Genomic DNA, 21,907 nt, shown 5'->3' on the forward strand with positions numbered 1-21,907 from the left:
ATGGAACTCAACACTGAAATCACAGCAGCGAAGAGGCACACTCTCTACTGCACTAGGACTACAAGACACTAGCCTCTTAAGCCAAACCCACAGATGTGAATTGAAGCCCACTCCCTCACTCTGAGCCTCAACTGCAGCTTTTGGGGCAGCAAGGCCTTGTCTCCTGGCAGTCTCTGCCTCACTCAGAGGAGATCATTTGACACATCTAGCTCTGCATTGAGAGCTGAACTTGAAGGAAGAAAAGAGCACATTTTCCTTCCTAATTCCCTCTCGACGTGCACATCAGGTTGGGTTTGAAGGAGGCTGATTCCCAGAGGAATTCCTGAGCAGCCATCTGCTTGTGTGCTTCTGAGACATCTTGGTAAAGAGAGAAGAAAGCTGTTAATCAATCATGCAAAGGGAGCTGCTTGCTCTTTCACTAGGAAATGGGAGTGCACATGTCCTTGAGTGTGCACATGTTCTGATATTCTAAGGGTCTTGATACACTTGCACTATACATGTCCTTCTCTCCCTGTCCATTCTGCACAGCAGACTAACACCACCTTCCTTCCACACCCATTTTAATGTGTCACTGACACAGCTGTCCTTCAGATAAGTACACAAATACCTTTCATAACAACAGAGAAAGAAACCTGTGCCACAAGAGATTAGCAAAGTCAAGTGCACTGCCTGATGCTGGAGGCTATGTAATCCTAACTATCCTAGAAGCTACCTGGATTGCAGCGACAGCCAGTCTAGGAAGACTCCATCATCAATTAACTAGAAAAATGCAGACCTGGAGGTGTGACTCAAGTGGTAGAGCACCAGGCATGAACATGCAAATTGAAAGAAGGAGAGAAAGAAAAAGAAAGACTGAGACAGAGAGATGAAAGACAGAGAAATGGACAGAGTTAGAGACAGATTCAAGAACAGGAAGAGAGAGAGAGAGGTAAGAGAAGAGGGAGATGAGAGGAAGAAGATGAGGGGAAGGAAAAGTAGACTAAGAGACGGTATGAGGTAGAAGAAGACGATGGAAGAGATAGTAGAGAGGGGGAAAGATGGGGAAAGGTGAAAGAGGAAAGTGATGGAAAAGGAAGCAGAGAGAGAATTAAGAAAAAAAGCACAGAGATGAAGACTTGGTACGAGCAAACACTCACAAACATATACACACAACAAAGAAACAAAAGGAAAAAAAATAAAAGGCATGGAAACATCATGGAATTTAACATTACTTCCCTCCCCCAGTACCCTCTTCACTGAACACTGGACCACGAGGAATTCAGGATTCCTCAGCTCCCTTCATGACCTTCCACCTCTCAGTTCTCCTTCAGCATTAGTGTCAACCCTGTCATTCACCAGGTGCCTATCCTTTACCCTCTTTAGCCCTCACTGCTTCTATCGCCATAATCCCACCTCATTCTTTGAGGGGAGATCTGCTCCCCAAATAACCATGAACTGCACTTGTCCACCAGGAGACCCAGTCCTCCTCTTGCTACAAATCTCATCAGTTAGCTCTGCAGGCTCAGCCTCCTAACCCCAATGTATACAGAGCAAAGTCCAGCTGTGCCCAACTCCTCCCCATCACACACTTGTCACCCAAGACAGCATCAGCCTTCAGCACTTCCTGTGTGGAAATCTAATAGCCCTGGATGAACCAACGCAAATAAGACAGTGGTGGAGAGTCACATCCAATCTTACTGAATCTCCACTCATGTCCAGAAGTAGTCATCCCAGGCAGGGTCCATCCTCAGATCAAGTCCACAGAGGCCTGGTCCATCCACAGGCACCACTATACCTCCGTGTTCTCTCAGGTCTCCTGCTCCTTCAGAGGTTTCTCCAGCTCTCACTGAAAGGAAGAGAACATATTTTAATTAATATACTTTGTGATTCCAAAAATAGGCTCTACATGTTCACAGTGGTCTCATATGTGAAACTCAGCACTCACAACACTCTGTTTACCTGAGGAGAAAAATTGGGCTAACAGAGGAAGTTGCAATTACGACTTCAGGGTGTATGCATTAGGGTCTTTCAAATATGTGTTTTATCTTTTACCAATGTGAGCAAATAAATGAGAAATCGGGTTCTCCTGGATGATGGCTTTATGTTGGGATAGTGATGAGTAAAGGATTATAGAGAAAACACACACAGAAGAAACTGCATTGAAATGGAGGAAAGTGGGGCAGAAACCACTGTCATGGTACATGGAGACAGGTCTCATTTCTTTCCCAATGAAGACTTGCCCTTATGCTCCAACCCAGCCAGTGTAACTGGTGTGCTCAGGAGTTGGACCCAGTCATCTAGAGGCCACAGTAGGAGGAGCCGAGTCCAGGATGCCTCCTGACCCTCAGATCTATGGGCTTCAGCTCAAATGTAAATACAACAAATAAGTATATAAACATACAGGAAACCTACATGAAAGGTAAGGTGATTACCTGCTGTAGCATTTGGAACAAAACCACCTCAAGGACAAAGGTGAATGGTTGTCAGGTGAAGTCACCATGTGATCAAGCTGCAACCCCTACCACCTCTGAAGGTAAAGACACCTTCAGGCTACTTTTCCATTTTCCTTTCAGCCTGGGAAGGCCAGCTCAGTGTCAGATGTACTTTGACCAGAAGCTCGGCTGCAGAATCCTGTAGCACCAGGCACTTGGCCTGAGTGTGCTACACGGGGACTATGCCAGGCATGCTGGGCTCATAGCACTAGTCATGTCTCCTGAAATGAGTGAACTAGTGTGTAAAGGACTGGTAAATAGTCACAAGAATCAAGTCTCTGTAAGAGCTTGGGGGACTACTACTCTTCCATGTAGCCTAGCGGACCATTGCCAAGGCCACTGGGCACATGGGAGGATGCTGCTACTGCTACCTTGGCAACCATGTGGTAACCATGAGGACATCGACCAGAGACAGGGAGAGAAGGGGAGAGACAGACAGACAGACAGACACAGAGACAGAGAGACAGAGACAGAGACAGACAGATACAGAGCAATAGAGAGAATGGGTTGATCAGGCAGTTTGAATCTCTTGGCAAGTATAAATTTTACAGACATGACAAAATTTCATGAAACCAAAAAACAAAATTAAGAGCTAATCCCCAAATAATGTACCTATAAAAGCTTGTTTTTTAAAAGATGGTTTGACTGTAGCCCAGGCTTGCCTTGAACTCAAGAGCCTTCTGCATTTGCCTTCTAAATACTGGGATTACAGGTTTGCACTACCAGTCCATCATAAAAAGATCATCTTCCATCCTGAGGCTATCCAGTTGTACATCAAGGGTTGCATCTCTTAGAACATGCTCTTGTGACAGGAAATTCCAAAGGATTTCATAGCTCTGGGTCAGATGCTACTATAACTCAGGAAATTACTAAGGTCTTAGGAGCTCTGATTGAGGAAGCAGGGTCAATGACCAAATAGTAGAGCAAAAGATCCTACTACCACCCCTGTTACTAAGGAAAGCATGAGTGTTTTTGGATTTCTATGTCAGGAACCATAGAAAAAGGCCAAATACATTTACATCACAGGCAATCACAGGAGATTGTTTACAAACAGAATGAATTACTCAGTAAGTCATCCTATCAAGGGTAATAGGTTTCTTGGTAGTTACAAATATGGAAAAGGAAAAAAAAAACTGGAAGAATATTTGGGGTGAGATTGCAGTTGGAGGTGTCAGTGTGAACTCATGATTTTGAGTATATATAGATGGATATATATACATAGATTGGTGTACAAATCAGAAGTTGAGACACTCAGGAGGCTAAGAGCTTGAACACTGAAGTTTGAGACTAGTCCAGGCAGGAAAGTTTATTAGATTTCACCTCCAAACTAACCAACAAAAAGCAGGGCTTAAAGGGGGGCTCAATTACTAGGACCCAAGCAAAGCAAGCAAGAGGTTCTGAGTTTACATTTCTTTACTACTAAAAGAAATTAATATAAATTTAAATGTGTATATGTGTAAATATACATGTATGGGCTTGTATATATCAATGAACACCCATATACATGAATACATGTATTTTGTATATTCGTTTTATGTATTTTCCAGTTCTCTTCTCCAAAAGGGCCTAGGAACAATAACATCTCAAAAGCAAAGAACATACCTAATACTCAGATGTTGGTTTCTAAATGCCATCCAGCCACAGCTCCTGGATAATAGTTGATTCAAAGACTAGAGCATGGAAGGTACTAAATAAACATTGATCTTGTGTATGAGTGAAGAACAAAAGCACTAATGAGGGCTTAGGGGTAGAGTGCTTGCCTAGCATCCATGAAGCCCTGGGTTCTGCAGTGCCACATAAAGAGAAAAAGCTGGAAGTGGCACTGTGGCTTAAGAGGTAAAGTGCTAGCCTTAAGCAAATAAGCTCAGGGACAGTGCCCAGGCCCTGAGTTCAAGCCCCAGGATTGGCAAAAAAATAAAATTAAAATAAAATAAAAGCACTAATAAAAGTCTGTTAGAAGGGGCTCGCACTGGCCAAGTGTGGAACCATCAAAACCATGACAGGAGTGGAATTACAACCCAATGCATTCAATAGGAATCCCTTAGCAAGTTCAAACATGAATAAATATGTAAATACATAAGCAAACTGTCAATGATGTGAGGAATGGGATATTTCCACAGCCTTATGTGTTTTCCCACACATCACTCAGTTACAAAGGGAGAGGAGAATTTTTTCAGTAGAAAAACGGGCAAATTTGGCCATCTTCAAGTGATCAAAATTACCTACTACACTCCCAAGACAAACTGATGTCCCCAGCCACCTGGTGGGATGCAGTGGGAGGCACACAGTGTCACTTCACGATAGTCCTGCAAGACCCAATCAAATCATGATAAAACTTCAGACAAGACTAAGTGGAAGTGGCATATAATCTTGAAAACAGTCAATAAAAATCTTGAAAATTTTTCAAGATTGAAGAAGACTGCAGAGCCAGAACCAGAGCAGGCAATCTTGACTTCTGGATAGGATCTTTTCACTATCAAAACTATATCATGAGCCAGGCATCGGTGGCTCACGCCTGTAATCCTAGCTACTCAGAAAGCTGAAATCTAAGAATCATCATTCAAATCCAGCCCAGGCAGGAAAGTCCATGAGACTCTTACTTCAAATATCCCTCAGAAAACCAGAAATGGAGCTGTGCCTCAAACTGGTAAAGCTCCAGCCTTGAGCTAAATGCTCAGGGACCTTTTACTGGCCCTAATTCAAGCACCAGAAAGGAACCAAAAAAAAAAAAAAAAAAAAAAGAAACCAACACTCAGACACTATGGATGGAACTGGAGGACACTCAATTTCATGAGAAACACCAATATCACACACACCCTTTCATATTTGAAGACTAAGAAATGTGGCTTTAGAGTAGACAGGAGAACCACAGGACAATGTTGAAGAATGGTGGGTCACCACTCTGCTCACAGCTTCCTTTGGTGTAGTGCAGAGCCTGTGCTGCCAAGAGGCTCCTGTGCCTTCTCTGATCCTGTCTCTCCCCACTGAGCCCAGGCTTCCTTGCTGCAACCACACTGGCATTTGCACTGTGCCAGCTGGGGGCCACTGCTATTCCAACTGCCTAGAATGCTTTTCCCCACACCCAGCTGCTCAGTCCCCTATCCTTCCCCAAAACCTCCTTGCCAAAGAGTTCTACTCTGATACTCAAATATACAACTTTGTGCACATGTACACACAACACACATCTGCAAACACACAAAAACACAGATTATTTCCAACACTCATCCTGATTCTTTCTGCCTTAATCTTCCTTTTCATATATACTATGTACTACTTTTGTAAGTTTGAGTATTCTCATTCTCCATGCTTGAGTGTACTTCCTCAGTGAAGTACACTAATCTAATGCCCTGCTGAATGAATATCACAGTGGTGGAGGTTCATATCCAATCTTACTAAATTTCTGCTCATATCCGCTTGTACTCATCTCCATCCACATGTTCCTATATTTTCATGCTTTCTTAGGTCTCTTACTCATTCAAAAGTTTCTCCACCTCTAGTTGATAGGAAGGAAAATATTGTAATTCCTACATTTTTTGGTTCAAAAAATGGGCTCTGGAGGTTTATAGTGTGGCAATATTTGAAATTCAGCTTCCTACGCACCATGTGCCCTAGGACAATAATCAGGCCCTACTCTTCTTCCATGAGACCTAGAGGCTTCCCCTGGGAACTGCCAGGGAAAAGGAAGCACCATGCCCAAAGCGTGGTGCTCTGGGGAAGGGGGTGTCAACTGGAAGCATCTTTGGCGACTCAAAGGGTCTCTCCTAAGAATCTGACATCTCTCAGTGCTGAAACCCTTGTACTGTGGAAACGTAATTCTCTACCTCTCCATTCTCCACATGCAGCCCAACCCAACACCCTTTCCTTTCCCAAAATTTTCTAAGTTGTCCCTCATACAAGTACACAAATTCCTTTTGTAATAACAGAGAAACCAATCTGTGCTGTACCAGATTCACAAAGTCTAGGTGCTGGAGGCTCCCTGTATCATCCTAACTACTGTACACACTGACACTGAGAAGACTGTAGATAAAGCCAGCCTGAGCAGACTCCATGTCCAACTCAGTAGAAAATCAGGCCTAGAAGAGTGACTCCACTGGTAAAACATCAGCCAGAAACACGCCCACACTCAAGAGAGAAAAAGGGAAAGAGGGGGCCTGAGGGGGAGAAGGAAAACAGACAGAGAGAAAAACAGAGGGACATGCATACATACCTAAACACAGAGAGACAAAGAGACAAATTCAACAGAAAGGATTGAATGAGAAGGAATGAGATAGGGAGAAGAGAATGATTAGAGGGAGGAGAAGAGAAGAATGAGGGTGTAAGAAAGGAGAGATTAGAGACAGTAGAGGGGAGGAGGGCCCAAGGAAAGGCCACAGAGGGAAAAGGAGACTGAGAAAGAGAAAAGAACAGAGTTCAAGCCAGCACATTCCCAAATGCATGCACACAACCAACAAAAAGACAATTAAAAAGCATTTAGAAATCATGGAAATTAATAGTACTTCCCTCCCCACCCACCCTCTCCACTGTACATTGTTCCATGAGGAGTTCAGCATTCCTTACATTCCTCCTCAGCTCTCTTTCAGCATCAGTATCAACCCTGTCTTAAACCAGTTATGCATCCTTTGCCTATTTGGACCCTTATTGCTTCTCTCGCCACAAATCCATCTCATTGTTTGAGAATAGCATTGCTCCTCAAATACCCCTGAGCAGTACCACTGACCCACCAGGAGCCCCAGCCCTCCTCTTGCTTCTATTCTCATCAGTCTACTCTGAAGGTTCAGCCGCCTGACCCAGTGTACACAGAGAAACGGCCAGATTTGCCCAAATCCTCCCCATCATACACTTGTCACCCAAAGGCAGCATGAATCCTCAACACTGCCTCTGTGTGCAATTCTAATGCCCTGGGTGAACCAATACAAATATTCTAGTGTGAAGGCTCATATCTAATCTTACCGAATTTTTGTTCTTGTGGGAAGGCAGTCATCCCAGGCAGGGTCCATCCACGGGTGTGGTCCATATACAACCAAAGTCCATCCAGGCTATGTCCTTCCACAGATCCCAGTTTATCTCCATGATTCCTCAGGTCTCCTGTTCCTTGACCACCTCTAGCTGAACGGAAGGGAATATCTTTTAATTCATACACTTTGTGATTCCAAAAATGGCCTCTTGATGTTCAAATATTTAAAACTTGGTTCTGATAGCATTCTTGATTCCCCAAGGAGAAAAATTGGGCTCTGCTATTCTTCCATGAGGCTTAAAGTCTTTACCGGGAAACGGAAGCACCATGCCCAAGCTGGGTGTTTGGGAAAGGGGGCCTCTCTGGGGACTCATAGAGTCTCTACTAAGAATCTGACACCTCTCAGCGCAATTGTACAGCACATATGTCGTCCTTCCCTGTCCATTTACACAAACCCATCACCCCCTTCCTTCCACAACCAATTGTAAGGTGACTCTACACAGCTATCCCTCACATAAATACACAAATGCCCTTTCAAAATAGAGAAAGCAACCTTTGCCACACCAGATTAACAAAGCCAATTGCATTCCCTGATGCTGTAAGCTCTTGTCTGTATTCCTACCTATTTCCCAAGATGATACCTTGAAGATTGCATTTATAGCAAGTCTGGGAAGACTCCATCTTCAAGTAAATAGAGAAATGCAAGCCTGGAAGTATAACTCAAGCAGGAGAGAACCAGACATATCCATGACAACTGAGAGAGAGAAAAAAGAGAAAGACAGAGAGGGAGAAAGGGAAAGAAGGAAAAAGGGAGAAGTGTAGAGAGAGAGGAAGAGTGAGGGAGGTGGAGGGAGAGAGAGACAGATTCAAGAGCAGGAAGAGAGGGAAAGGGAGTGGTAGAGGGTAGTAGTGGAACAGCAAGAAGAGGAACAGGAGAAGTAGAATAGGAGTAGCTATGGGAGGAATGAAAACAAAGGAAGAGAAATGGTGGGCAGCAGCAGGGATAAGGTGAGAAAAGTGGAGAGAGAACAGAGAAGGCAAAGGAAACAGCATAAGAAAAAAAGCACTGAGGTGTAGCAGCACACACTCACAAACACATACACACAACAGACAAAAGGAAAAAAAAAAGAATAGTGATCAAGAAGTCTTACAAATCAACAGTTAATTCCTTCCCACCCACTTTCTTCACTGAAGAATGGCCCATGTGGAATTCAGGATTCCTCAGCTCCCTTCTTAATTTGCCTCCTGTCATTTCTCCTTTACATTTAGTGTCCACCCTGTCATTTACTTTGTACCCATCTTTTCCCTCTTGTAGCCCTTATTGGGACTCTCACCAGAATCCCTTTTTGTTCTTTCAGGGGAGATCTGCTCCCAAATAGCTCTGAGCTGGACCACTGATCCTACCTACTGCAGAAAATCTCATCAGTCTGCTCTGCAGGCTTAGCCTCCTGACATCAGTGCACATATAGCAAAAGTCAGGTGTGCTCAAATCCTCCCTATAACACACTTGTCACCCAAGGGCAGACAGCATCAGCCTGCATCAAAGCCTCTCTGTGGAAATCTCATGGCCCTGGCTAAACCAACACAAATAGCCCAGTGGTAGAGGTCATATCAACCTTACCAAATTTTTGCTACTGTCCAGATGCAGTCATCCCAGGCAGGGTCCATCCAGTGGCACCACTGTATCTCCATACTTTCTCAGGAATGCTGCTCCTTCACAGGTTTCTCTACCTCTACGATCAAGGAAGGAATATTATTCTACTTCATATTTTTAGCCAGTTTAAACAGTGGCTCTGGTTGGTCAGACTGTTCTCTTATTTGAAACTCAGCTAACCCAGCCTTCTGGTTCCCCTTAGAGAAAATGGGGACTCATGGGAGGAGTTGCCATTCAAAACAACCTGTCTTAGTAATAGGGTCTCTTTGATTGTGAGCAAATAAACAACTCTGAAAGAAGAGATGCTTGGATGAAGGTTTTATTTTGGGATAATGATGAGATTTAGAGAGAAATTACACACGCAGGAAAGTGCATTGAAATGGAGGAAAGTAAGGGCAGAAACCATTGATAGTGCATTGGGTGAATGGAGACAGGTACCTCTCCATTCGCAGTGAAGATTTGCCTTTGTACTCCAACCCAGCCAGTGTAACTAGTGTGCTCAGTAGTTGTACCCAGTCACCTAGAGACTGCGGAAGGAGAAACAGAGTCCAGGATGCTTCCTGCCCCTGAGATCCATGGATTCCTATACCACCAAGCTCAAGGGCCTCACTTTAAACCTAAATAAATAAACTAGCAATTGGGGACACAAGCAACCTACGTGAAAGGTGAGATGACCTGAAGCGTTTGGGACAAAAACACCTTAGTGTTCAGAGGAACAAGGGAAAAAAGTTGTTCAATAAAGTGACAATACTATTAAGTAAGGGATCGATGTGTAAATGCCCAGCTCAGAAGGTACAGCAGATTGAGGCCACCTTTCAACTTATCTTTCAGCATTGGAAAGCCTTGGTGATGTCAGCTGTCCTTTTTCCGAAAGGAATCCCTGCGGGAGAATCCCCTAGCAGCCGTCACAAAACCTGGCCATGCTGGACTGAGACCTCCACAGTGTGAACTTCCTGCATGACTCCTTTCCCACCTGCAGCTCTTCAATTCCACATCTCTCTGCTTTAGTTAGACTCACCCCGAAGGTCTGAGTCTGGTGGCTTTCAACTGTGCTGTTTCAGAGTTCTGCACTGCTTTCTCTGGGACAGCTTTGCTCTCAATCTGTGAACATTACTTTGGGGCCTTCACACAGCAGCAAAGTCTGCGAAAAATGGTGACTATCCTGTTAGCCACCCTCCTCCAGCCCTGTCTAATGTTCCACCTGAGGTGTATGGCCTCCCCCTGAGGATGCCCAGAGGGAAGACCATTTTCCACTGAGTGGAAACTGTCTTGTGTACCCGACCAGCTAAAAGAATCTGGGCCACAAATGAAGCTGGAACTGGAGCTCTGCAGGGTGTAGAGCAGAAGGACAGGCAGACTGGCACTTTGGGTTCTCTTCAGAGGTAACTGAAAATTTGAGGACAAGCTGAAGGTGTTACATCCTGCAGAATAGGTGGCTCTTTTTTGTGGAGGAAGAGGGCTGGTGGGATTGTCCTCAGGAGGTGTGCATGGTGGACTAGCCAAAAGCATCATTTTTGATTCCACACTTCTGGTATTCTCCTTTATGTTTTCATGGATGAGCAGGTAGGTGCCATGGCTTCATTGAATGCTCTGTTCTTTCTTTTTAATACCAGCTACCGTGTACACCATGTTGCAAATGACTGTGACAATAATGGGGTCCAGCTTGCTGGGCAGTTGCTCATCAGGAAGCAGGCCAAATCCCACACTTAGGGCCAGCCATGGGTGCTCCATTATCTCCTCAATAGCAGGCCTCAGATTGAAGCCCACAGTCAGCAGTTTAGGAAGGAGATCACGTCCCATTGCAGTTGGTAAAGGGGACCGGTGTACCTGGCCTCTAGGATTTGTTTCCATATCTGAGTCATCTTATTCTCCTCAAATGGGAACTTTCCCGTTTTCATCATATACAAAAGCACACCTAAGTCCCCAAATGTCCACCTTGTACCCACTGAACATGTTTTGTAGGATCATTTCAGGGGGGTGGAATAGTAAGGCTCCACAAACCCCCTTTAGCAACTGTCCTGGGGTCACCCTGAAACGCCAAAATCACTGACCTTAACATTGCCATTGGTGTCAAACAGGACGTTGTTGGCCGTCAGGTCTAGGTGTGCAATTCAGTTCTCTTGAAGGTACTGAATGGCACTCGTGATCTGCTTGAACAACCTCTTGGCTTCATACTGGAATAGGCGTATTCAAGGGGATTTATTGACTCCACCCCAAGAGATGGCCCTGAGTGGCCAGCTCAGTGACAAGGAGTCTTCATCCTCCATCACCTGGAACAATTGGATGATGTGTGGGTGACGTACACTTTTCACAATGGTTACTTCGTTTTCTTTTTTCTGTTTGGTCTGGTCGTGGGGACTGAACTCTGGGCCTGGGCACCGTCCCTCAGCTCTTCAGCTCAAGGCTAGCACTCTACCACTTGAACCACAGGGCCACTTCTGGCTTTTTTCTTATGTGGTGCTGAGGAATCGAACCCAGGGCCCCAGGCATGCAAGGCAAACGCTCTACCACTGAGCCAACTTCCCACCTGCTACCTCGTTTTCTATCTCATTACTTTTCAGATCTTTCCTTGGGAGAACTTTGACTGCCACTGTGGTGTCAGTGAGGCAGTGATGGGCCAGCTTCTCATAGACACAGCTGCAGTAACCGATAATCTTTGTCAAGTTGTACTGTGCAATGACAGTGATCTCCCCCTCCCTGGGGGAGGAACTAAAGTTGTACATTAACACCTTGTCCCTGGGATGGCAAGTGATCAAGCTTAAGAATTACCTAAGATGATCTAAATGAAGTGGACAACTAATAAATCTTAAGAAACAGAAGGTAAACTACCAACAAACAAATAAACACAACCCCCAGCTGAATAAATGAAATCCCCAAACCCAAACAACACAACTACCACTCCCCACACCCAAAGAAAGCAATCAAGTAGTTCTGAGTTAGTCCATCAGGTCACCGGAGTAAAAGCTCCCAGCACTGTAACTGAAAAAGCTGGAGAGCAGCTGCCTCATATGTACCCTGTTGGGCATACCTTCACAATGCTCTGTGATGTCAGGGGGAAATGGACCAATCACAAGTCAGGCCATTGACATCAGTGAGGAAGTGGACCAATCAGAGCCCAGTGCACACCTCCTGGCAGTTAGGTACTTGGTCCAGGAAGTCTGTAGCCAATGACACTGGGCACATGGCAGGATGCTCTTACTGCTACCATGGCAGACGTGTGGAAACCATGAGGACATTGGCCAGTGGCCCTCATGTTTCCTCGGGGTTGGGCATCCTAGGATGGCCATCCTAGGATGGCCCCTGTGAGGACATCACCCAGTGGGGTATTGATGAACCTCAGAGAGCGAGACAATCCATGGAGGCACAGTGAGACGTGAACAAAAGACGTTTATTTACACCAGAAAGGTGTCTTGAGACTACCTTGTCCTTTTAGATACCCAGAACCAAGAGCAGCCTCAATCACCAAACCTCCAAACCTCCAATAGGCAGTCCTGACACTCCAACTTTTATTGGTTGGTCTTCAAACCACCAATTAGTTGGTCTGCAAACCTCCAAACCTCAGATCTCCAAAGCCCCAAACCTCCAAACCTCCAAAGGGGAAGGCTTTTCCCTTTCTTCCCTTCCTCCCCCACATGTAGGCCTCTCCACTGTCCACAGGCCTCTCTAGAGGGAGGTCCCAAATGGCCTCCAGAGGAGGCCCTGAATGACCTCCAAAGGAGGCCCCAACAGGCCCTTCAAGGAGGCCCTGAGTGACCTCAGAAGGATGGTCCAAATGGCCCTCAAGAAGGCCCTGAAGGACTGGGATGGTGGCTCAGTGGTAGAGCTCTTGCCTTGCATGCATAAGGCCCTGGGTTCAATTCCTCAGCACCACATAAGAAAAAAGCCAGAAGTGGCCCTGTGGCTCAAGTGGTAGAGTGCTAGCCTTGAGCTGAAGAGCTGAGGGATGGCGCCCAGGCCCAGAGTTCAGTCCCCACGACCAGACCAAACAGAAAAAAGCAAAAATAAAAAAATCCAGAAGTGGTTCTGTGGCTCAAGTGGTAGAGCGCTAGCTTTGAGCTGAAGAGCTGAGGGACAGTGCCCAGGCCCTGAGTTTAGGCCCCACGACCGGAACCCCCGCCCCCCCAAAAAATGTCCCTGAATAGCTCCTCAAGAAGGCCCATAGGACCTCTCAAGGAGGTCCCAAATGGCCCCTCAAGAAGCCCCAAATGGCCTCTCAGAGCTTGCCCTGTCCTCCACAGGCCTGCCCTGCCCTACTGTGGCAGGCTTTCCCCTCTTGCCATCTCTCCCCCTCCACTCCCAATCCTCTCCTTCCTCCACACTCAATTCCTGCCTCAGGACTCCTGGTCTTTCCTTTACTCTCATCTCTTCAGAACCACTGGTCTCCTCCTTACTCCCCTCTCCACAAGAGACCAGGTGTCCTCAGGACTCCTCCCTCCTCCCTCCCAATGTGTTTTCCCCTAACTTCCCCCCTAGCCTTGGAGCATGCAGCCTATATACACCTAGAAAGGCTGCACCCCTGCCCCACTAATGGCATCAAACTGATATTCATGATCTTCCCCCAAGCAGCCCAAGTCCAATCCCAATAGTCAACTCCCTATGTGCATGTCTCCAGGAGCATGCCCCTTCCCCTTTTGGTAGCCTGCTCTGCCCCTTTCAGTGGCATGCCCCAGCCATGGCACGCTCATCCAGTGCCGCTTGGGGTGGTGACATCAGCCTCACAATGCCCTGCTCTGTCCAGTGGCTGGGTCTGTGGAGTTGTGAGGCTTGACTCTTGATGCTGCTCCCCCTCCAGCAGGTCTGACCATGGGGCCACACTATTGTGCCCCACTGATTCCCTGGGTCCCACGGGTTATTACAAACACTATCCTTGTACAGAAATTATAACACTGTCCTTTTCACATAGCACGGTCTACATCTAATTGCAAGAGAGCCTGAGATAGGGAGACTTTGTAAAGATTCAACTCAAAAATTTCTTTCCACTTGAGAAGAGAGACAAGACATCCAAGATGAAGTCATAGTTTTGTCCACATCTGCCATTCTCATTTCTGATTCCAGTTTGTATGGGTCCCTGTGCTGCTTTGTACCTCTTTTTACTGTTTTTGATTCACTTACTCCCTTTTTTAAATCTTTATTTATCCCTCACAGGTTAGAAATAAAGTATCTTGCTTTTATATCTTTTAGTACCGTTGTCTTGAATTTTAATATATCTATAATTGTTCTAATAAAAACCATACACAAAGTATGTCTATCTCAGAAGCAGACTTCTATTTTATGGACCTGAAGTTTATTCTACTTGAGAGGTCTTTTATTCTTTATTTCATTTATTTATTCATTTATTTTTGGCCATGGAGCTTGAACTCTGGACCTGGGTGCTGTCCCTCAGTTCTTCAGCTAAAGCCTAGCACTCTACCACTTGAGCCACAGTGCCACTTCTGGTTTTCTGGTAGTTTATTGGAGATAACAGTCACATGGACTTTCCTACCTTGGCAAGCATTGAACTGCTATCCTCTCATCTCAGCCTCTTGAGTAGCTAGGATTGTAGGCATGAGGAACCACTACTCAGCAACTTGACAGGTCTTTTTAAGGGAAAAGAATTATTTATGTGTCAGGCACTGGTGGCTCTCATCTGTAATTCTACCTACACAGGAGGCTGAGATCTCAGGATTTCGGTTTGAATTCTGACTGGGCAGAAAAGTCCATGAGACTCTTCTTGACAATGACAAGATAACCTCGTGTCCATATGCCTCAAAATGGTTGAGGGATAGCCTTAAGCAAAAAAGCTCAGGGACAGCACCCAAGCCCTATGTTCCAGGTCAAGGACTGGCAACAACAACAGCATTAAAAAGGAGATGGGTGTAATAAAGCCATATTCACAAACACAGAATGCAGAAGGCAGAGGCAGGAGGTTCAGAGATTGAGGCCATCTTGGCCTTTATAGTGAGTTACAGTCCAACCTGGGCTACATAGCAAGACCTAGTTTCAAAAAAATCCCTCTTACCCTAAAACACCCAGGAGTTACAGTCCAACCTGGGCTACATAGCAAGACCTAGTTCCAAAAAAATCCCTCTTACCCTAAAACACCCAGGAAGTTCACTTATAGATGAATCTCAGAGAGCTGTTCTTCCATAAACCTATTTCATTTTGTCACATATTGTCACCTACTACTTTATTCTTTCTTTTTATAAAAGTCTCCATAAGTAGTTGCTGACATTTATCATTGTTGGGTCATACATGAGGGTTATTTATGCATCCCAAAATACTTTGTCCCTATTCTTTGTTCTTTGAATTCTCTCCCTCCTTTCTTTCCTCTGTTTACCCTTCCTTTTCTTTACTAGTTCCTCCTTTTCTCTTCATTTGCTTGTTGCCCTTATTCCTCCCTTTAGTCTGTCCCTTCCTTCCTTTCTGAGATAGAATTGGGTGATATAGTGCAAGCTGTTCTGGAATTTATGTTCTTCCTGCCTCAGCATTCTGAATGGCAGTACTACAGGAGTACACTGGCATGACTGGAAAATTCCCAAAGGGAGAGAATACTGGATCATTATCTTTTTTCCATAAAGTTCTCCCTAGATTCCCTAGACTCTTCACACACATGAGGCTGTTTCATGTCTTATTTGTCTCTTAGGCTCTTTTCTGAATTTCCTTTTGGTTTCCTGTCCCATTCAGTGGCCCTTAGCCTTGGAGTGGTTCCAACCAGTGTCAGGCATACCCAACCCTCTCTGAGACAAAGTAGCTTGGGCACAGGCTCATTCAGGCACCGAATATGACAGAGCATAGATGAAATGTAGATTGTCCCTTCCTTTCAGGACCCATAAGCCATTAGCTGAGCAGATCCCCTTAAGGGAACACACTCTGAAAGGAAGTTCCAGGTCAAAACCATACTAATCTCGACAATCCCCTGCAATCTCTCATTTTTCAGATAAGGCCATATCTAGTTATTATTTCTAGTGAATAGAACATGGCAGAAATGAGAGATATCATTTCTCAGATTGCAATATAAATAACTGTTGCTCTCACAGTAGGATTTCTCTCTCTTGCTCTCTCTTGCTCTCTCCTTCTCTCTCTCATTCTCCTATACCCTTTGCTCTGGGTGAAACAAATGCATGTGTGAGCAGTGTATGAGAAGGCCCCAGAACAAGGAGCTGCAGCTTCCAGATGACAGTTGGAAGACATGAGTGGGAAATAGTCAAGCCTGGAAATGACTCTGACTTAAGTCCAGGTTTTGAATCTATCTCTTTTGGTTTCTGAATAATAATCAGCTGGGTACAACTTCCCCAATGAGAAAATAATACCCAAAGGCGGCAGGTGGCCATTCCTATAGACTATGCAGAAACCATGTCCTGAATGGCAAAAAGTAGACTTTTTCCCTAGTCTGTGATGCCTCAGCAGACAGTGTCCTCCAGTTAAGTCTCTCATTCTTATCATGCAACAAAACCAGTCTACTGCATCTTTCCACTGCAGATGAGTGCCCTGCAGTGATTTAAACCATGGTCAGAAAGAGGATGAGACCACCTTGGTAAAATGTATCCAGCTGTAACAAGGTCAGTAACAGGGGATGGTACATTCTCAACTCCCTTTACTGCACGCAGGACCAAAGACTGTGGTTCCAAATAGCATGTCCTTTGGATTTGTGAGACAGAAATCTTGACTTCTATCCAGAAAGATGGGCAAAGAAAAAGAGGTCCTTGGCTAGATTTCTCATTACAGGGCAGTTTGATAACAGATGAGACCAAGACTCACAGGTACTATATCTCTGCAGAAACCGGTCCCCAAAGAAGAGTGATGGATGGAAGTCACTTTGGAGAGAGTGAGTGAGTTTCAAAGTGGTGCTGACTAGTATCTGGGGATGGCCCCTGGCTTCTGGCTTGATTAACCATCTCAGCTAAGTTTGTCTGAAGATGTATAAGCACAGGCTTTCTAAACCATAGAGATAAATGATGCACACAAACAAACACTCCCACAGAGCAGGTGATATGTCAAACATGTCCATTCCAAGTCGATTGACCTGAGTCAACACTTCAACTATTTCAGTGTTTATAAAAGTGCCTATGAGCCAGGTGCTGGTGGCTCATGTCTGTAATCCTAGCTACTCAGGATGCTGAGACCTGAGGATGATGGTTCAAAGTCAGCCTGGACAGGAACTGTCCAGGAACTGTTCTCTCTAATAAATCACTCAGAATGCTGGAAGTGTCATGGTTGCTCAAATGGTAGAGTGCTCGCCTTGAGCTGAAGAGCTGAGGGACAGTGCTCAGGCCCAGAGTTCAAGCCCCACAACCACCAAAAAAAAAAAGAAAATCTGTAAGAAAATATCAATAATGCTTTTTGAATGCAAAAAATGGTACCTGTTGTTGCAGAGAATAATTTCACATGTTTGAAATCTCCTAATCTTGGTTTTCTATTGTGTAAGGATCACCAAAATCTATCTACACTGGTTCATTTTATTCTTTTTCTTTTTCGGGTCCAGTTGTGGGCCTGAACTCTGGGCCTGGGCGCTATTCCTCAGCTCTTCAGCTCAAGGCTAGCTCTCTTACCACTTGAGCACAACGCCACTTCCGGCTTTTTTCTCTTTTTTCTTATGTGGTGCTGAGGAATCGAACCCAGGGCCTCAAGCATGCAAGGCAAGTGCTCTACCACTGAGCCACCTTCCCAGCACCTGGTTCATTTTATTCTTAAGAATCATCCCAAGAATTGTGTTTTATTTATTATTATTCAAACACACACACAGGATTGCAGCTTAAAATTACAAGTCAGGTATTGAAGTGTGGAATCTAGAATTGGAACCCAGCTCCAACCACACTCATGTGTACTACTCTATGAAGAGGAATGCAAGCAAGCAAATACTTGATGTTGGTGTTTTTGTTTTAATTTTGCTGTACCACTTGAATAACAGCTCCACTTCTGGCCTTTTGGTGATCAATTGGCAATAATAGTCTTAATGGTCTTTCCTAACTGGTTCACTTCCAACTGTGATCTTCAGATCTCAGCCTCGTGAGCAGCTCTGCTTTAGGTGCTTGGCTTTCCCTGAAAGCCAAAATGAATTTATAGCTCTAAAAGAGGATGGGGCAGGAGTGGGAGGGAGGATATATCTGATTTGGTACCCAAGCTCCAAGAGCCAAGTATCACTTTTTTCACCCATTTAGACTTAGAAAGATATGCATATCTAGATATAAACATTTTTATAGACATGACTACAGAACATGACTTAAATGTGGAAATATACGGGTGAAATGGAGGGAGAATGATAAGGTATAAATAAGATTAAAATACATTGTGACTAGGTAAGAAAATGGTGTAAGGAGACACACTGAAAGCTACTGAATGTGGTGGTAGAGGAGTATGGAAACAAAGCATAATCAAAGAGGTGAATCTGACTAAATTATAATACATGTACTGGTGAAAAAGCATATAGAAACCCCACTGTTGCCTTAAGTTACACTAAAAATATGAAAACAAACTGAATGATAGGACAGCAAAATATGAGGGAAGGCCAAGAGGGAAGCTGAATGAGGGTGAATACGGTATGAGTGTATTAAAAGAGAACAAAGAAACCTGTTGAGATTTGGAGAGAGAGAGAGAGAGAGAGAGAGAGAGAGAGAGAGAGAGAGAGAGAGAGAGAGAGAGAGAGAGAGAGAGAGAGAGAGAGAGAGAGAGAGAGAGAGAGAGAGAGAGAGAGGGAGGGAGGGAGAAAGAGAGGGAGGGAGAAAGAGAGAGAGAGAGAGAGCTTGAATACAGGATCCAGCAGGCACTGTTACTTAGCTTTTCTGCTCAAAGATATTGTTCTATCCCTTGTTCCACAGCTCCAATTCTGGCTTCTTGATAATTAGTTGGAAATAAGTGTCTCACAAACTTTTCTGTCCCAGTTGGCTTTCAATCAAGATCCTTGGATTTCAGCCTTCTGAGTATCTAGGATTGCAGGCATGAACCACCAGTGCCTGCCTACATTTGTTTCAAGGATGGAATGAAAGAAAGTGATGGAGGAGTGAGTTTAACTGAGATGCAGTGTATGCATGCATGGAAATAGCACGAGACCTTTCTTTCTTTCTTTCTTTTTCTTTTGATCGGTCGTGGGGCTTGAACTCTGGGCTTGGGTGCTGTCCTTACACTCTTCAGATCAAGCTGAGCACCATACCGCTTGAGCCACACTGCCACTTCTGTTTTTTTTTTTCTCGTGGTTGGTTGGATATAAGAGTCTCAAGGACTTTCCTGCCCAGGCTGGCTTTGAACCACGATCCTCAGATCTCAGCTTCCTGAGTAGCTAGGATTACAGGAGTGAGCCACTGACACTCGGTGAGACCTTTCTTTAGAAAACTAATTACATGGTAATAAGAATTGTCTTTAAAAAGAGTTTGTTCTGGGTGCCAGTAACTCACTCCTATAACCCTAGGTACTCAAGAGGCTGAGATCTGAAGATCACAGTTTGAAGTGAAACCAGGCAGGAAAGAACATTAAGCCTTGTATGGGCATTGTAGGAAAGTGGACTAGTCCCAGGTGGTGGTGGCCATGCAATGATAATGGTCCCTTGGCATTCTGGTGACAACTCTGCTCAAATCCAGATGTCCTGAGCTCCTGGGGAATGGTCTGTGAAAAGATAGAGAAAATAAGGTTGTTGATGTAAGTTTCACAGGAAGTGCAAAAGACTCATGTGAGCCAAAATGACATCCTTTTTCTAATCCTAGACTTCTCTGAATTATCAGTATGCCATTGTGCCCTGTGAATCTCTTAGTGGATATCTATTGTGTACAAGGCAGGACTTCATCCCCACTGTCAACTCCTTTCTCCAAGTCTCCATTTTTTTCTTGTATCAGCAGGAGTAATGGACCTCCTCTTACCATGGCTTCCAGTCCCTGGTGGGGAGGAGGATCAAGAGGAGGGGTACTTCCTGGCAATGAGGGCGTTCCCATGATGGCACCTCAACAAAGCACATACAGACCAGGAAGACAGAGGTCCACAGGCAAAGAGACATCACTGTAGCAGGTGCAGTGCCAGTTTGGGAAAGGTGGCAATGAATGTGGCTCCAGTTCCATGACCACCAGTGGTAACGGCAGAACTGACCAACCCCGGAGCGATACTGGGGAGCGGTAGCAAGGAGGCCTCTGAGACAGCCCAACCCCCCTTTATTCTCTGTGGGGCTCTAGGGCGCCTTAGTCAATGTCTATGTAGCTCTGCAAGTGCGTTCCCAAGTCCCTTCACCCAGTTTAAGGTCCTTTCACACACACTTACAGTCCCTTGACCTGCGCTTCCGGTCCTATGAGTGTGTGTGTCTGTGTTTGTGTGTGTGTGTGTGTGTGTGTGTGTGTGTGTGCATGCACGTGCACACACACACACACACACACACACACACACTCACATGCATACGTGCATGTGTGTGAAGTGTCCCACTTACCTTGAACTAGCCGGAGACCGGGAGGCCATCACACACATATTGCAGTCACATGCCCACATGGACTATGAGGATGGTGATGCATGCACTCAGTCGGAAGACACCCTAGGTTTCTCATCCCAGCAACAGGTGCAGCACCAGTTGGAGGAGGACAACAACAAACACGGCCTAGGTCGTGAGACTGCTGGTGGATGCAGTGGATTCAAGCAGCCTCGGGCTGGACCCAGGAGACAATGCAGGGCAGATTCTCAGCTTCCCGCTTCTTTTTTGGGTGGCTACTGTGGTCATACCCATGCAGGCTCATCCAGGTGGGTGTACATGTATGCGTGTCTGTGCATGCATGTCCCTCACCAGCGTGCATGATTATGCGCATTGCATGTGCATTCACTTGACCCTGTGCACATGCCCTTCCCTCACAATTCTGGGCTGGGCTTCTAAACCTCCTGATAAGCTGGAGGTTTAACAAAAGGGATGCGAATGTCACTTAGTGGTACAGTGCTTGTCTAGCATATGCATGAAACCCTGGGTTCGATTCCTAAGTACCACATAAACAGCAGAAATCTGGAAGTGGCTCAAGTGGTAGAGCGTTGGCCTTGAGCACAGCAAGGGTCAATGACAGTGCCCGGGCCCTGAGTTCAACCCCAAGACTGGCAAAAAAAAAAAAAAGAACAAAGCTCACTAGAAAACAGAGTACAAAATCTACTTTATAGATAGTGCTCCAACCAAGCAGGGTGCCCTGCTGCATCCTTCACTGGATGTTTTCCAATACAATCTGGGAAAGTCTCACCTCAGGTCTGGATTCCAGCAGTCATGGGTCCTCCAGCCTCTCAGGAGATATAGAAGCCCAGCCAGGAAGTGTGAAGGAAGGGCACGCATGCACACAAACTGTGACAGTACAAACGTGCAATGGGCATGAGCCCAAATGCTGGTGAGGGATACGCATGCGCACACACATGCGCACAGTCCCAGATGAGTCTGGAAGCACACAACCATAGCAGCCACCCAAGAAGGAAGCAGGAGGCTCGGAGTCTGCCCTGCATCCTCTCCCGGTTCTGCCCAGAGGCTGCTTGGATCCACTGCATCCACTGTGTCCACCGACAGTCTCAGGATCCAGGCCATGATTGCTACCATCCTCCTGCAGCTGGTGGGGCACCTGCTGCTGGCACAAGAAACCCAAGGATCTCTTCGCCCTGGCTGCATGGATCTCCGTCCTCCTAGTCCCTGTGGGTGTGTGACCATGCATGCATGTAATGCCCACCCAGAGTAGGGCTGGTTCGAGGTAAGTGGTCCACTTCACGCTACCCCTTCTTCAGCTAAGGGTTAGCTCTCTACCACTTGAGCCACAGTGCCACTTCTGGCTTTCTGGTGGTTTATGGGAGATAAGAATCTAATGGACTTTCCTGCCTGGACATTCTTTTATTTGGGGGGGGGTGTCCAGTCGTGGGGCCTAA

General features: G+C 45.5%; 1 long non-coding RNA gene across 1 annotated transcript; it reads right to left on the reverse strand.

Moving 5' to 3' along the window:
- Nucleotides 1-271: 271 nt before the first annotated feature.
- On the reverse strand, nucleotides 272-9,135 carry LOC138835124 (uncharacterized). The gene is made up of 4 exons (XR_011374454.1): nucleotides 9,047-9,135; nucleotides 7,422-7,577; nucleotides 1,678-1,825; nucleotides 272-357 (listed from the first exon to the last, which is right to left on the reverse strand). It is a non-coding gene; the product is annotated as an uncharacterized lncRNA (long non-coding RNA).
- Between the last annotated feature and the right edge of the window lie 12,772 nt (nucleotides 9,136-21,907).

Source organism: Dipodomys merriami, unplaced genomic scaffold (genome assembly GCF_024711535.1).
Source record: "Dipodomys merriami isolate MVZ:Mamm:240054 unplaced genomic scaffold, mDipMer1.0.p SCAF_23, whole genome shotgun sequence".
Lineage (NCBI taxonomy): Eukaryota > Metazoa > Chordata > Mammalia > Rodentia > Heteromyidae > Dipodomys > Dipodomys merriami.